The 13,650-nt window shown below is 39.2% G+C and overlaps 1 long non-coding RNA gene and 1 pseudogene across 1 annotated transcript in view; both read left to right on the top strand.

Moving 5' to 3' along the window:
• Nucleotides 1-13,650, top strand: part of LOC145398635 (uncharacterized) — a 292,841-nt gene that overhangs the window by 51,087 nt on the left and 228,104 nt on the right. The gene's annotated exons all lie outside the window — the stretch shown is intronic.
• LOC145398821 (5S ribosomal RNA) lies at nt 13,283-13,402 on the top strand (annotated as a pseudogene).

The raw sequence follows: 13,650 nt of genomic DNA, 5'->3' as shown, positions 1-13,650 counted from the left end.
TAAGACTTTAATGTTATAATTTCTTGAACATCTTTTCTCCTCCCTACTGCTGAGATTTCCTCCTCCTCAGATTCCTTATTTCATTCTTGTTGACCCTCCTGCCTGAATCTCACCAGTTTTCCCTGCTTTATCATCCACCTTCGTTCTCCATTATCCCTCTTCCTCTTCAGTTCCTCCCTTAACGGTTTGTTCTTTCTCTTTTTTTTTTTTTTTTTTTTCCCATATCAGTCGATATGCCTATTTCTTCTTCATTGGGTCTTGCTGATGTTTCAGCTTCTTGGCATTGCCTAATGTTCTCCATTTTTGTCTTTCATTATTTAGCTTGACCAGCATTGGTCTGTTCCCTTCTTCGGTTCTTTTCCCAAGCCTTATAACTTTGTTTACGTGATAATCTTCCACTCCTAGACTGTTGGTGAACAAATCGTGACACAACATTATCCACCTCTTCTCTCCTGTGGGTTCTCGTTTTTTGCCTCCTCCATGTTATAAATTATAATGTTATTTTTCTTCTCCTTTTCCTCCCATGCTGACATATTCTCCAATACCATTTCCATCACTTTCTCCACGATATTCTTTTCTTCTTCAGCCTTACATTCTTCTAGCTCTCTAATTCTATTGATGAGTTTATGCATGTCTTTCTCTAGGGTCTTACTTTCTCCACACATCCATCCACTTGTTGCTTACACTTTCTGCAAAACCACATCAGGGATTCATGTCTGCAGTACTCTGTACAATTCCACATTTACTTTGTCGCAGCCTGTGTGAAACCAAACCTTACAGGCATCACTGCATAAGCCGTTGGGCTCCTCTTTCACCCTCCTTCTGCAGATCCCGCAGTGGGCCTGTTTGTTTGCATCATGCTTCATGCGTTCTTCACATTTTTGGGCCTCTTTTGGGAGGCTCTTTTTCCCATATCCTTCACAAGTTTTTCTTGTAACCCCCATTTGGCTGTACTAATAGATATTCACGATATTCGAGACCTCAGTCGCAACCTTCCCAACACACGTGTTCATCGACACCGTTATGTTTTGCTGTTGTCTTCCTGGAAACATCAGTGCTTGGGATTTCGGTCGGCGGCTTCGCCTTGCATGATTTCGGCTTCATAAGTTGCGCCTTTTTCCTAACGTATAGTCCGTATACTCTCTTCAGCATGTGCCAGATGAAACATTAATCTCTTTGATATCTAAATGATAAGCGTTTCGAATTAAGCATGCAGCAAGACTTCTAATATTATGTGATGAATGCTAACGGACCACTTCTCGTTTTATGCATTCTACTAACTGTTCTGCAGTATTTAATAATTAATGTACAGAAAACTGATATAATATCCATTAATTACATTACTGAAGAATTTATGTACTCTTCGTCACTAAATATCATGGAAGGGATTTTAGAAAATATGTGGTTGTGTGAGTCGGGAGTAGTTGACCGAGTTCTTAACTAAGTTATCCGGTGATCGCTGGCAACTCCTAAGCTGGTGAACGCGCCCATTACGTACGATTTTATTTATTCTATGGGAGATTTGTGAACTGGAGGGGTAAATAAATCCCTCATCAAACCCTCAGTATGAGAGATATTTCCCAAGCTGAATGAAATCGTCTGTGTAAAGCAAAAATTAAATTTTAAAAATGCGTCATCAGCTTGAAGAGATTAACCTTCTGTCGTCGGGGGGGGGGGGAATTGGTGACCCGTGACTTCAGGCCATTTTTATAACCAACTATGTCAAGATTGTTGTTGTTGTTGCTGATGGCTAAGTTTATGTTGTTGATGTTGATGATGGTGATGTTGATAATGATGATGTTAGTGATGTTGATGCTGATACAGATGATGTTGCTGTTGTTGCTGCCTCAGGCTTGTCTGAATCGTGCACCCGATGGACTGTAGGCTTACTTTACTGCCCTCCTGCAGTCCATCATCCTTTCGGGATGAGGGAGGCAGATAATGAATGTTTGTATAACCAGGCAGTGCAGCCGGCCTGGTATACCAGCAGCAACACGATATACAGTACAGTTAAATGCAAGGGTCTGTAAGCCTATCCAACTCCTCTTTCATGGCTGGATTAATAAAAGTTTGAATCAATGTGACACAGTGGACAGAGCTGCATATCATCATCCATCTGTGGGTGATAATACACATATCTTTGTCTGCTATGTGTCATTCAAGCATCAATGGTTCCAGCGATGAGAGTTGCGGTAAAAGTGAACAACATATGCATTTGACTGTACACTGATACACTTAGGTGATATTGATGCCGCTACTTGATCTACCACTGTCGGATTATTCTGTTTCTGGGTGGCATTAGTGGTGTCTGAAAATTACACAGGCTTGCAAGGACATCGCTCCTTATCTAGGTACATTATAGCTGGTAAGATAACTCGTAAGCATCTGGGTGTGTTTGACTACTTGGGAAAAGTGTGTGTGTGTGTGTGCGTGTGTGTGTGTGTGTGTGTGTGTGTGAGAGAGAGAGAGAGAGAGAGAGAGAGAGAGAGTGTGTGTGTGTGTGTGTGTGTGTGTGTGTGTGTGTGTGTGTGTGTGTGTGTGTGTGTGTGTGTGTGTGTGTGTGTGTGTGTGTGTGTGTGTGTGTGTGTGTGTGTGTGTGTGTGTGTGTGTGTGTGTGTGTGTGTGTGTGTGTTGTATCTTTACTGGAATGAGTCAAGCTCGTACTGTCCCGTGAATTAAACCATTTTTAGCATACATATCCTTAAATTTATGAACTGTTTTGGCACACACTATTTCATCTGGTAGTGCATTCCACTGATCAGTTGCCCTATTTGGGAAACAGAATTTTTTACGTCTTTATCACCTCTCTTTTTATGCAGTTTTTTGCGGTGTCCTCTTGCTGATGTTTCCCCATAGGTAATATACTTATTTATGTCTATTTTTTACTTCTCTGATGTGCATTTATATAGCATAATCATGTCTCCACTTTTCCTTCTCTCCTGTAGTGTTGGCAGATTCAGTTTCTAAAGACTTTCTTCGTAGCTCAGATGCCTTAAGCTTGGTACCCATCTTGTAGCGGCCCTTTGAACTTTTTCCGTCTTATCTATGTGTTTCTTGATATGAGGATTCCAGACTACTGATGAATACTCCAGGGTTGGTTTGATGAATGATGTTATTATCTTATCAGCATGTCTTCATTTATGTATCTGAATGCTATTCTCGTATTACCAAGCAGTGTATACATGTTCCGTTCCTTCTTACTGATGTGGTCAGCCGGGGATAGTCTGTTATTGATTATCACAACTAGGTCCTTCTCTCTTTCTGATATGTGTAGGGTTTTACTTCCTAACTTATAATCCTAATCTGGTCTTTTTCCGCTTTTATCAAACTTAATCACATGACACTTGTCCACATTGAATTCCATTTGCCAATTATAACTACATTCATGAAGTTTATTTCATCCGTCATGTAGCTCTCTACAAGAGTCTGTGTTAGTAATTGTGCTTTGTATTTTTGCATCATCAGCAAACATAATTAGATAGCCTTCATTTCCAGTGTTACTATGTCATTTATATACACTAAAAACATAACTGGTGCCAGCACTGAGCCCTGTGGAGGTCTTCTAGTCACTTCCCTCCATGATGAGTAATTTCCCATTAGTACTGTTCACATTTCCATTTTTTTCTGAGAAGATCTTGCATCGAACAGTACAGTCTGCTTCTGATTCCTCCTTGATGGTACAGTTTCCATAACAGTCTTTGGTGTGGTACTCTGTCAAAAGCTTTCTTGAAATGTAGGTAGATACAGTACCGTCCATCACCCTTCTCTTTTCTGTAATGTTTCTGCAACTCTGTCATAACAGCTTAACACACCAGTAACACATGAATTTCTCTTTCTGAAACCAAACTGCCTTTCTGTTATAATATTGTGTTCTGGATGGTTTACCCAAACTTTTCTTATCAGCTTTTCCAGTATCTTACTTACAACTCTGGTTACTGATACCGGTCGGTAGTTGAGTGGATTTTGTCTATTCCCATTCTTGAATAGGGGAACAATGTTTGCTTTCTTCCAAATATCAGGCAGTTTACTTTCACCCAAGGATTCCTTGAGTATTAGAGGTATTGGTCTACTGAACTCCTATGCACATTCATTTAACACCCAACATAAAGTTTCGTCGTGACCAGTTGCTTCTCCTCTGTCTAATTTAATTAACTCCTCCTGCATTTCTTTTTCTTATACTTGGAAATGCCGTATTATGTGTGTGCATGCATGTTCCATATCTTCTTCTCAAAATTATTTTCTTCCGTATAAATTGATTGGAAATTTTTATTTAGTGCTTCACAAATATCTTTCTCTTGTGTATAGATGATCCCCTCATCTGTAATGGATTGTACTTTTTCTTTTACTTTGGTTTTGCTTCAGATGTAGCTGTAAAATAGCTTCGGTTGATCACTGCTATTATTTATAATGTCTTCTTGATACTGTCTTTGGGCTTCTCTCCCTATTCTTGTATAATCTGTTCTTGCCTGTTTATAGTCATTATATGCCCTCTCGCTATCGTGTCTTCTATACCTATACCACAACGTCTTTTTTTTTTTTTTTTTACATTCTTTATTAAACTATTTTTATTTCTGCTTCATTGTGCTGTGGGATGTAATTTCGGACTCCTATTTCATAAAGTTCACACAATTTTCTATATACGACATTTAAATTTAGTCCGTTAAGCACTTTTTCCTAATCTATTTCTAAGAAGTACTTCTTTACCCTAATACTGATGGTATATCAAGTCCTCTTTTTCTGATGGTTTTCTTTACATGTTGTGTTAGGAAAAACTCCTGCACAAGATCCAGGAGCTTTTGGTCCCAAAAGTTTTCCTGGCTTTTTATAGCTAGAGTAGTCCAGTTTATCTTTGCACTGAAATCTCCAGTTAATATGATTCTTTCAGATTCCTCCTCCATTCTGTGTATTCTATGCTATTAAACTGTGAATTGTGCTCGCTGCCAGGTCTTCATATTCGCCTCTTTCCCAAGTGTTTGATCTGGGTGGCATGTATATATTTGCCACAATTACTTTCCCTTCAGATATATTAATCTCTACTACAGTCAGTTCTACTTGTGAGGGTATATCTACTTCTATTTCTTTGACCTGTAGATTTTTCTTTGTTTATATTATAATTTCTCTTCCGTTATTTTAGTTCCTATCTCTTCCATACATTGTACTTCTCTAGGTTTAGGGTTTGATATCCTTGGTGTTAATTTTGTTTCAGTTAGGATAATAATATGTGGTTCCTTTTCTTTGATATAATCATTCATCTCTTAAAATTTAGACACCATTCCATCTACATATGAGTATATCAACTTAATAATCCTGTTTACATACTTGTTATTACTTTGGTCTACTACCTTCCTCTGTTTTATTCCCTTCTGTTTATTAACCACTTTTGTACCTGCGATCCAATTACTTTGTAATAAAATGTTTTCTTCTCTACCTCTGATCATCCCTCGTTCTTTGTTTTTGCCTCCTACCTCTTCTCTTTTAGTAATCCCAGTTTATCTTGAGTTAGGCATCTTTTTATCCATACGTTTTTGAGTTCCTCTTTTTCCATAAGTTTGTTTGCATTTTTTAGTATCTCCTCCACAGTGTTTAAACTCTGTAAGATTACTTTCAGGGTCCATCATTTATTGCTCTCACATTTTCCTAGCCTTTTCTGTTACTCTATGTCTTTATTACAGATTTCCTCTGAGACTTTCTTCAATATGCTCATTATAATTGCCATCTCCTTTTTCTCTCTCGAAATCTTGATTTTTATTTCCTCCTCATCTATACCAGCGATTACTATAGATCTGTTGATATCTGCTGAATCTTTGACCAATGTTGCATTGTTTTGGATTTTTTTTTTCACTTCCTTTTTAATGCTTTTTTCTTAGTCTCTTATTTCTAAGTCTTTCTTCACTTTCCCCATTTCAGGATACGTAGTTTCCACATTATTTTTGTAACTTGGCATCGCCTCATTTACTTGTGTTATCTTTTCCTCAATATCACTGCTCTAATCTGTCTGACTGCTTACATGCCAAATTGTCTCTGTATCATTTCTGATCTCTTCCATAATACTCTCATGGTTGACAACTGTGCTTGACATTTCACTAATCTTCCATCTAAGTGAATCCACCGCAACTGACAGATCATCTAGTGTTGTGTCTTTCTTGTTTAATTCCTTCACTAATTTTTCATTTTCCTCCCTCTGGATATGCAATTGCTTCTTAATTTCACCCATTTCACTGTGAAATGCCTTCTCTAATCTGTGTACCCGCTCAACGTGCTTGTTGTATGTCTCCATTTAAACCACTTCTTAGTAGAAATCACCATCCTGTTTTCTACCTTTATCCATTTTCTTAACTCCTTCCAAATTCGCTTTACTAAATATGGTTGGCATCGTGTGGTACTAAGAGAAAGAAAATTCTACTTACAAGTATTCATTACTTGGTACACGCAGCAGACTAAACAACTGATGAGCTTGCTCAGTGCAATCCTTCACTAATTTGTTGTATTCTATTATTTGAACAACACTTTTACTTAAACTTCATCTTTTATATTACAACATCATTTAGTTTAACCTATTACAGAGACTGGCCCATATAAAGATACTATTTACGTATGGCCAATTGTGGCCAAGGTTAGCCAAGCACAGAGCGGTGTGGTGTATGTGTTGCCTCTCTGCCGCCTCAACTGTGTGTGTGTGTGTGTTAGAGAGAGAGAGAGTTCTTACCTAATTGTTCTTACCTAACTGTATCTTAACATGAATGAGTCAAGCTCATACTGTCCCGTGCATTAAATCACTTTTATAATACATATCTTTAAATTTATTAATTGTTTTGGCACACACTGTTTCATGCGGTAGTGCATTCCAGTGATCAATATTATTGCCCTATTCGGGAAACTGAATTTCCTTACGTCTTTACCACCTCTCTTTTTATGCATTTTTTTTTTTTTTTTTTTTTTTTTGGCAGTGTCCTCTTGCTGATGTTTCCCCACACATTATATACTCATTTATGTCTATTTTCTCTTTCCATGAGACACATTTCTATAGCATAATCGTGTCTCTTCTTTTCCTTCTCTCCTGTTGTGTTGGCAGATTCACTTTTTCTAGTCTTTCTTCATAGCTTAGATCCCTTAAGCTTGGAATCGATCTTGTAGCGGCCCTTTGAACTTTTTCAATCTTATCTTTGTGTTTCTTGAGATGAGGATTCCAGACTACTGATGCATGCTCCAGAGTTGGTTTGATGAATGATATTATCTTTCTCAGCAAGTCTTGATTTACGCATGTGAATACTATTCTCATATTAGCAAGCAGTGCATACATGTTCCATTCCTTCTCACTGATGTGGTCAGGCAGAGACAATCTATTATTGACAGTCACTCCTAGGTCCTTCTCTCTTTCTGATATGTGTATGATTTTACATCCTAACTTATAACCCCAATCTGGTCTTTTTCCACATTTACCAAACTTTAATCACATGACACTTGTCCAAACTGAATTCCAGTTGCCATTTATTGCACCATACATGAAGGTTATATAATTCTTCTTGTAACTCTTTACAAGAGTCTGTGTTAGTAATTATCTATCTATCTATCTATCTATAGCCCGACGCCCTAATCCCGCAAAGGGTGGCCGCAGACAAAACGCCTCCAAGTCGCTCTGTCACCCACCATTTGACTACCCTCCCCCCAACTCACCCCCCCCTCCCACATATACCTCTCAACTCCATCCCTCCACCTCATCCTCGGTCTACCTCTCCCTCTCCCTCCCTCCACCTCACCTACATACACCCTCTTAGTCTTTCATTTTCCATTCTCTTCACATGTCCAAACCACCTCAGTGTATTTCTCCTAATCTTCTCAACCACATCCACATCCACCCCACAGCGTTCCTCACTTCTTCATTCGTCAACCCGTCCCTCCACGTCACTCCACATGCTCCTCTCAAGTAAATCATTTCCACTGCTCTCACTCTTGACTTGTTCCCCTCTTGCAAGATCCATGCCTCGCTTCCATACGTCAGGGTAGGGATCACAATACTATCACCCAGTGACTTCTTAACTTCCATACTCACCTACCTATTTCTCATCACTGCTTTCAGTGTACCAACAACCTTCCTTCCCTGCTGTACCCTTTCACTCACTTCATCCCCCAAAGTTCCATCCTTACTCATCACACTACCCAAGTACTTGAATGCACTCACATTCTCCATATCCTCACCATCTAATCTCACTGCACACTCTGTGACTTCATTCCTCTCAAAAACCATAACTTTACTTTTGTTTACATTAACTTTCAGATTCCTCATCCTACACACTGTCCCAAATTCATTCACCAAACCTTGCAACTCCCATTCATCTTCACTCAACAATACTGTATCATCAGCAAACAGCAACACCGGAAGCTTCCAAATCTCACCCTCATTCATTAGAGCCACCCTCACATCCACTGCCCTACCCTGCACCTCCTTTACAACCCCATCCATGTATATATTAAACAGCCATGTAGACATCACACAACCCTGTTTCAGTCCCACATTGAGATCAATGAACTCACTCAGCTCACCATCCACTCGCACCGTAGCCCTAGCTCCCTCGTACATACTCTTCACAGCACTCAACAATTTCCCCTCCACTCCATATATTCTTAATACCTTCCACATACCTTGCCTATCAATTCTGTCATAAGCTTTCTCAAAGTCCATGAAGACAGCATACACTTTCCTTCCCTTCTCTAGATACTTCTCCACTAAACATCTTAGAACAAATATCTGATCTACACACCCTTTTCCCTTTCTAAATCCCCCTTGTTCTTCTCCAACTAGCTCCTCTGTCATATGCTTACCCCTGTCAATGAGTATTCTACCATATACTTTACCAGTCACACTAAGAAGGCAAATACCCCTATGGTTACCACATACTTCTCTCTCCCCTTTTCCTTTGTATATAGGAACAATTATACCTGATTTCCAGTCCTCTGGAACCCTTCCCTCTCCCCAAGCCAATCTACACAACTTCCATATCCATTCCACAACAATCTCACCCCCATACCTAAGCATTTCACCAAACACTCCATCAATTCCTGGGGCCTTTCCCAAATTAATCTTCTTCATCACTTCCACTACTTCCGCCCTACTGATCTCTTCCTCCCTCCTCTCATCTCTTCTTCTCCCAGCCATTCCCCAGCCACTTATACTCGCACTGCTCTCACTCTCTTCATTCAACAAAACCTCAAAGTGCTCCTTCCGTCTCCTCAATTTCTCTCTCTTCTCCACCAACAATTTATTATTCCTATCTTTCACTCCCCTACTATTTCCCCTTTCACACTGCCTTACTTTCTTTACTTCCTTCCAAAACAATTTCTTACTCTCCCTCCATTTCACACTCATATTCCTCCCAAACTCTTCATCCACTTTCTTCTTACTCTCCTTCACCAGTCTCTTAACCTCCCTTCTCCTGCTCACATATACCTCTCTCTTCTCTCTCTCATCTTCTCCCCTACCTCTACTCGCTAACCGTTCACTATATGCCTTCTTCTTTTGTTCCACAGCTCGTTTCACCTCGTTATTCCACCATGCTGTCCCTTGCACTCCCTTGCGTCTCCTCCTCACTCCACAAACCGCCTCACACACTGCGCCTATCTCTTCCGTGAATATCTTACATACGTCTTTCACCCCTTCCATCTGCTCTAGCTCATACCTTCCCAATCTTTCTTCCACTATGCTCTTATACTCTGTCATTTTCTCACTATCTTGCAATTTCTCCACTCTTCTCACAGGAGCTGCTTCCTCCTGTCTTCCCCTTCGTCTCCTCAACCACTTTCTTTGCAGCTCTACCTTGGCCATCACTAAGTGATGGTCAGAGACTCCATTCCCCCACCCTCTCCACACTCTTGCATCCAACACTTGTCTTCTCATTCGCTCATCCACACGCACATAGTCTATCATTGCCTTTCGTTCAACAAGTTCACCATCCATCCTTCTCATTACTCTCCATGTATACCAGTGGATCATCTTATGCCGAAAGTAGGTGTTGGCTATTGCCAACCCCCTACAAGCACAGATGTCCACCAAAGCACTTCCATTCCCATCTATGTCAGCTGGCACACCCCACTGACCAACCACTCCATCCACTCGTACATTCCCAACTTTGCCATTCATTTCTCCAATCAACAGCACTCTCTCGCTCCTCTCAGACTTGTTCTTACACGCTTCCACTCTCGCCCAAAACTCATCTTTCACTCTTGCCACTGGATCCTCTGTCAGGGCATACACACATACAATCGCCCATGCTTGTATACCTACTTTCATCCTCACCCACACAATCCTTGCACCCACTGTTCCATACTCTCTTATATTCTCCTTCCACTTCTTGCTTATCATCAGACATACTCCCTCTCTTGCCCTCTCATTCTCATTGACTCCCGCACATATACCTAAACCATATTCCCATTCTCTCACCCTTTCACCTACATATTTAGTTTCAGTCAATCCACATATATCCACTTTTACATCCTCAAGCACCTAAACAATCTCTCTCTCTTTCACTTCATCATTCACTCCTCTCACATTCCCCGTCCCACCCTAAGAATGTCCTTTGTCCATTCCTTAGTCATCAACGTATGGTCCGTCCGAGTCCGAGGCACTTTATTCACTTTTTTAGTTAGTTCTTTTTACGGGGTGGGGCACTAACCCACCACCAACCCTCTTAGTCGCCTCGTATGACAAGCAGGGATACTGGAGGAGTATTCTTGAAATCCCCCTACCCCCTGGGGGTAGTAATTATCCTTTGTATTTTTGCATCATCAGCAAACAAATTTAGATAACTTGCATTTCCATTGTTACTTTCTTTGTCATCCATAAGAAAAAAAAAAAAAACATAATCGGTTCCAGCACTGAGGCCTTTGGAACACCTGTGGTCACTTCCCTCCATGATGAGTAATTTCCCCTTAGTGCTGTTTTCATTTTCATTTTTCTAAGAAAATCTTGCATCCAACAGTACAGGTTCCCTTGGATTCCTCCTTCATGATACAGTTTCCATAAAAGTCTTTGGTATGGTACTCAGTCAAATGCTTTCTTGAAATCTGTCCTCCAATCCTTCACTCCTCTGTAATGTTTCTTAAACTTTGTCATAGTTAAAGTGACCAGATTTACTGGAGCTAAAAGCGGGACATTGTCACGTGTGCGTGTATATATATATATATATATATATATATATATATATATATATATATATATATATATATATATATATATATATACAGCAGACATGGGGTAATAGTAATATGTAATAGTAATAGTAATAGATTATTACTTGGTTTTCAAAGTAATAGTAATAGTAATAGTAATAGATCACAAGTTCCTGGCTGTAATAGTAATAGAAGACAAAGTAATAGATAATAGTATATTACTTTCCCATTACAGACACTTCTTTAATACCGTTTACCATAATCAATAAAAACAGCCTTCTCACCTTGGTTACATGTTGGCTGCTCTCCAAGCTGCAGGTACACCACAGGAGACCTTGCAGAATGGAGAGTGGTCAACAGGCCATCAGGTGATCTAGACACACTTGTGCGTTCAGTGGAACAGACTCCCAACGATAACGAAAATAAAAACCATTTTCAATTTAATTTATGCCGTTATCATAATATATTAATAGTAACAGTAATACTAATAGATGACCAAGTAATAGTAATAGATGACCACTGAAGTATTTATAATAGTAATATAATGGAGAGCAATTGAAATTAATAGTATTAGTAATAGAAACCCAGTAATAGACGCCATGTCTGATATACAGTGCTGCACCTCACCCTGAGGCTGCTAATCAAACACTAATGTCTTAGACAAACTCCGAACATGTTGTACGGTACGGTGAATGGCCGACCTAAGTTGTCAGTGAGCATAACTAATTCTATATTAACAATTCGTTATATCATTTGTTTTGTATTATGCATAATTTTACTAATTCATCTTGGTTTCATAAAGGAAGGTCAACTTATATCTACTGTAACAGTAATTTTCTGAAAGCGAGACACGTAAGATAATTCGCTAAAAAAGCGGGACACTTTAGTCGCAATGAAATAAGTAGGACAGACGTAAAAAAAGCGAGACTGTCCCGCCTAAAAGCGGGACTCTGGTCACCTTAGTCATAGTACCTTAATACGTTAGTAACACAAGATTTCCCTTTCTAAAACCAAAAAACACACGATTTCCCTTTCTAAAACCAAACTGCCTTTCTGTTATGATTTTGTGTTCTTCTGGATGGTTTACCCAAACTTTTCTTATCAGCTTCTCTAATATCTTGCAGCACTTGTTAGTGATACTGGTCTGTAGCTGAGTGGATTTTGTCTATTCCCTTTGTTGAACAGAAGAACAATGTTTTCTTTCTTCCAAATATAAGGTGGTTTACCTTGATGTAAGGATTCCTTGAATATTAAATACAATGGTCTGCTTAATTCTGCTGCACATTCATGTAGCATCCAACCTGAAATTCCGTCATTACCATTTGCTTTTCATTTGTCTATTTTACGTAACTCTTCCAGTACTTCCTTTTCTGATATTTGTATATCTGGTAATACTGTTTATGTGGGTATGCATGTTCCATATCATCTCTCAAAATTTCTTTCTTTTGTAAAAACTGATTGGAAGCTTTTATTTAGTGCTTCACAAATATATTTCTCTTGTGTATAGATGATCCCATCATCCGTAATGGACTGTATTTTATCTTTAAATTTGTTTTATTTCGGATGTAGCTGTAAAAAACCTTAGGTTGGTCACTACTTTTATTTATAATGTCCTCCTCAAACTGTCTCTGAGCCTCCCTCCTTATCTTTGTATGATCTTCTCTTGCTTGGTTATAGTTGTTATATGACATCTCACTATTGTCTTCTGTATCTTTTCCACAGCAAGTCTTTTTTTTTTTTCTGTATTAAACTATTTCTTTATTTTCATTTCTGTTGCAATGTGTTGTGGGATGTAATTTTGGACTCTTTATTTCATAAAGATCACAGAACTTTCTATATATAATATTTAAATCTTGTCCTCCAATTTCTTTTTTCCCAATCTATTTCTAAGAAGTACTTCTTCAGGTCACGATAGTTGCCCTTTTTGTAGCTTAGACTCTTTTGGTAACTCTCATTGCTGGTATCATCATACACAATCCTGAAGATACAATTTAATAGTGCATGGTCGCTTTTGCCGAATGGGGGGTGATACATTATATTGTCAATTTCATTTTCTTGCTTGGTAAATATAAGATCTAGTACGGATGGATCATCAAGTCCCCTATTTCTGCTGTTTTCCTTTTTCATGCTGTACCACATTGAGTACACCGCTTCCCGTCCGATCAGCTAAGTTAAGCAACGTTGGGTCTGGTTAGTACTTGGATGGGTGACCGCCTGGGAACACCAGATGCTGTTGGCATCCCTACGTGTCAAGTGGGGTTGGTGGAGGATTAGTGTCCCTCCCTGTAAAACAATTAACTCTAAGCCCTTGGCCACCCCATCTGGGATACATGGCGTCTGGCAATGAATGAAGGAAAAACTGCACAAGATCTAGGAGATTTTGATCCCAACAACTTTCATGGCTTTCTACATCTAAAGTATTCCAATTTATATTTGAATCGAAGTCTCTCGTTAATTCTTTCATATTTCTCTTCCCTTCTATGTAAT

The sequence above is a fragment of the Coenobita brevimanus genome, chromosome 46, assembly GCF_032717465.1.
Source record: "Coenobita brevimanus isolate Jiangsu-jjx chromosome 46, ASM3271746v2, whole genome shotgun sequence".
NCBI classification, from domain to species: domain Eukaryota; kingdom Metazoa; phylum Arthropoda; class Malacostraca; order Decapoda; family Coenobitidae; genus Coenobita; species Coenobita brevimanus.
Note: the sequence above shows the minus strand (reverse complement) of the source record. Positions and strands in the feature narration are given on the sequence as shown.